Source organism: Pseudophryne corroboree, unplaced genomic scaffold (genome assembly GCF_028390025.1).
Source record: "Pseudophryne corroboree isolate aPseCor3 unplaced genomic scaffold, aPseCor3.hap2 scaffold_1975, whole genome shotgun sequence".
In the NCBI taxonomy this organism is placed as follows: Eukaryota; Metazoa; Chordata; class Amphibia; order Anura; family Myobatrachidae; genus Pseudophryne; species Pseudophryne corroboree.
This window is the reverse complement of record NW_026968616.1, coordinates 4,142-8,282: the sequence shown is the minus strand read 5'-3', so window position 1 is coordinate 8,282 and position 4,141 is coordinate 4,142.

Below are 4,141 nucleotides of genomic sequence, written 5' to 3'. Positions count from 1 at the left end.
TGGTCACCAGGATCCAGTCCTGAATGCCGAATCTGCGTCACTCGAGAAGGTGAGCACTCTGCAGCCACCACAGGAGTGATACCCTGACCCTGGGGGACAGGGTGATCAACCAATGCATCTGTAAATGTGACCCAGACCACTTGTCCAGTAGGTCCCATTGGAAAGTATTCGCATGGAACCTGCCGAATGGAATGGCTTTGTATGATGCCACCATCTTTCCCAGGACTCGAGTGCAGTGATGCACTGACACAAGTTTTGGTTTCAATAGGTTCCTGACAAGAGTCATGAGTTCCTGGGCCTTTTCTATCGGGAGATAAACCCTCTTCTGGTCTGTGTCCAGAATCATGCCCAAGAAAGACAGACGAGTCGTAGGAACCAACTGCGACTTTGGGATATTGAAAATCCAGCCGTGTTGCTGTAACACTTTCAGTGAAAGTGATACGCTGTTCAGCAACTGCTCTCTTGATCTCGCTTTTATGAGATCGCTCAAGTACGGGATAATTGTGACACCTTGCTTGCGCAGGAAAACCATCATTTCCACCATTACCTTGGTGAAAATTCTCTGGGCCGTGGAGAGACCAAACAGCAACGTCTGAAATTGGCAATGACAGTCCTGTACCGCAAATCTGAGGTACGACTGATGAGATGGATAAATTTGGACATGAAGGTATGCATCCTGTACACAAATGCGGACAACAGGTGTCAAGCCGTGTGTTACCTTTGTCAAGCTGTAATAAGTAGGGGTAAGGACGTTAACCACCTCAGAACATCCTCCCTTATACGTCACCTGCAGCGCATTAATCATAAGTCAGTGACAAGTTCAAAAACTTTGGATGACAGCGGAAGCAGTCCACTGACCACTAAATCCCTTCCTCTTGTAACCAAGCTCCTGCAAACCACACCACCAACTCCCTCAGTGTCAATTTCCTCCTTAGACAGGAGAGCCAATAGTCCTGCAGGCCATGTCACTGGCAAGTCTGACGAGTCCTCTCCTGCCTGGGATTCCTCCGATGCATCCTTGAGTGTAACGCCTACTGCTGCTGGCGCTGCTTTTGTTGCTGCTGGGAGTCGATCGTCATCCCAGAGGGGAAGTCGGAAGACCACTTGTACTACTTCCAGTAGGCAATTGACTGTCCAACAGTCCTTTGCGAGGAAGATGAAATATCACAGCAGTCATCCTGCTGCAAAGCGGATAACTCAGGTCTTGTCAGCCTGGGTGGTGAGAAACGTGGTTCCGGTATCCATCGTTAATTCAGAGGCAACTAGAGACTTGATTGAGGTACTGTGTCCCCGGTACCAAATGCCATCTAGGTTCCATTTCTCTAGGCAGGCGATACCGAAAATGTACACAGACCTCAGAAAAAGAGTCACCAGTGTCCTAAAAAATGCAGTTGTACCCAATGTCCACTAGTCCACATGTCCGTGGTTAAGTGGAGCAGGGCAGACTCAGGACTATATGACTGTGACAGCCCACTGGGTAGATGTATTGCCTCCCGCAGCAAGAACAGCAGCGGCGGCACCAGTAGCAGCATCTCGCAAATGCCAACTCGTTCCTAGGCAGGCTACGCTTTGTATCACCGCTTTCCATAAGAGGCACACAGCTGACAACCTTTTACGGAAACTGAGGAACATCATCGCAGAATGGCTTACCCCAATTTGACTCTCCTGGGGATTTGTGACATCGGACAACGCCACCAATATTGTGCGTGCATTACATCTGGGCAAATTCCAGCACGTCCCATGTTTTGCACATACATTGAATTTGGTGGTGCAGAATTATTTAAAAAACGACAGGGGCGTGCAAGAGATGCTGTCGGTGGCCCGAAGAATTGCGGGCCACTTTCTGCATTCAGCCACCGCGTGCCGAAGACTGGAGCACCACCAAACATTCCTGAACCTGCCCTGCCATCCTCTGAAGCAAGAGGTGGTAACGAGGTGGAATTCAACCCTCTATATGCTTCAGAGGATGGAGGAGCAGCAAAAGGCCATTCAAGCCTATACATCTACCCAAGATATAGACAAAGGAGGGGGAATGCACCTGACTCAAGCGCAGTGGAGAATGATTTCAACGTTGTGCAAGGTTCTGCAATCCTTTGAACTTGCCACACGTGAAGTCAGTTCAGACACTGCCAGCCTGAGTCAGGTCATTCCCCTCATCAGGCTTTTGCAGAAGAAGCTGGAGACATTGATGGAGGAGCTAAAACAGAGCGATTCCGCTAGGCATGTGGGACTTGTGGATGGAGCCCTTAATTCGCTTAACCAGGATTCAATCTGTTGAAATCAGAGCAATAAATTTTGGCCACCGTGCTCGATCCTAGATTTAAAACCTACATTGTATCTCTCTTTCCTGCAGACACAAGTCTGCAGAGGTTCAAAGACCTGCTGGTGAGAAAATTGTCAAGTCAAGCGGAACGTGACCCGTCAACAGCTCCTCCTTCACATTCTCCCGCAACTGGGGGTGCGAGGAAAAGGCTAAGAATTCCGAGCCCACCCGCTGGCGGTGATGCAGGGCAGTCTGGAGTGAGTGCTGACATCTGGTCCGGACTGAAGGACCTGGCAACGATTACTGACATGTCGTCTACTGTCACTGCATATGATTCTGTCACCTTTGAAAGAATGGTGGAGGATTATATGAGTGACCGCATCCAGGTAGGCACGTCAGACAGTCCGTATGTATACTGGCAGGAAAAAGAGGCAATTTGGAGGCCCTTGCACAAACTGGCTTTATTCTACCTAAGTTGCCCTCCCTCCAGTGTGTACTCCAAAAGAGTGTTTAGTGCGGCCGCTCACCTTGTCAGCAATCGGCGTACGAGGTTACTTCCAGAAAATGTGGAGAAGATGATGATCATCAAAATTAATTATAATCAATTCCTCCGTGGAGACATTCACCAGCAATTGCCTCCAGAAAGTACACAGGGATCTGAGATGGTGGATTCCAGTGGGGACGAATTAATAATCTGTGAGGAGGGCGATGTACACAGTGAAAGGGGTGAGGAATCGGAGGATGATGAGGTGAACATCTTGCCTCTGTAGAGCCAGTTTGTGCAAGGAGAGATTGATTGCTTCTTTTTTGGTGGGGGTCCAAACCAACCAGTCATTTCAGTCAGCCGTGTGGCAGACCCTGTTGCTGAAATGATGGGTTCGTCAATGTTTTTCTTTTCAATCTAAGCCCCTGCAGTTTTTTGTAAGAATCTGCTTCGCTATGATGATCAACAAGTCACAAGGGCAAACACTCAGGGCTGGAGGCGTAGATCTTAGGACCAGCTGCTACAAGCATGGCAAAGGTGTCACTATCATTGGTGACACCCAGAGAGGCAGCGAGGGAGATTGTAATGCAGTGCGCGCAGATAAGCAGCGCAATGGTAAAATGGAGGCATGGTCTCATAGGTAGGGGTGTGGCCTGTTGGCCTGAATCTCCATTTTGTTGCTCCGGGTATCCCGGGGGTTGAGTGCTGCACCCGGGGACTAGTGTGTGAGTGGTGCTGGCTCCTGCACAGTGACAGAAACTGGGTGTTGCACGTAATGTCACAGTGAAACACCCATATTCTGCCACTGAAGAGGAGCCGGCACTTTGGTATCACCCCCCTTGGCGGGTGACACTCGGGTGTGGGCCGCAACCCCGTTGTGATGCCACTGACCCATGGGAAGCTTTACGTGGCTTACCCATGTGTTAGTAGCCCCAAGCATCTTTTGTGTTAGTCCCTGAAGAAAAACTTCAAATATTTACAAATACATTTTGTAATCAATGGGCCTAATTCAGTAAGGATTGCAAATTCTGCTAAGTAACAGAATTTGCAATCCTTTGGTTCGCATGCTGGGGCCACCCAGCATGCCGCCTCCCTTCTTGACCACGCTGAAATTGCAGTCGCAGTGCAGTTCAGCGTGATCATAAAAAATGGGTTAGCCTCCTGTTGGTGTAGACTGTATGTGTGCGCAGGAAGCCGCCACCATTTTTGTGATCGCAGCTGCTGCATGTGATGTCATGCAACCGCTCTGACCACGCCTCCTGTTTCTCCGTTGCCGACCCCATTTTGAAGCCCTGCCCACGCACCGCTCCATCTCCGACTTGGAAATGGAGTGTTGCTGACCCCCCCCCCAGCACCGATTGACAGTCAGAGGCGATCGCATTAACTACGGGGTG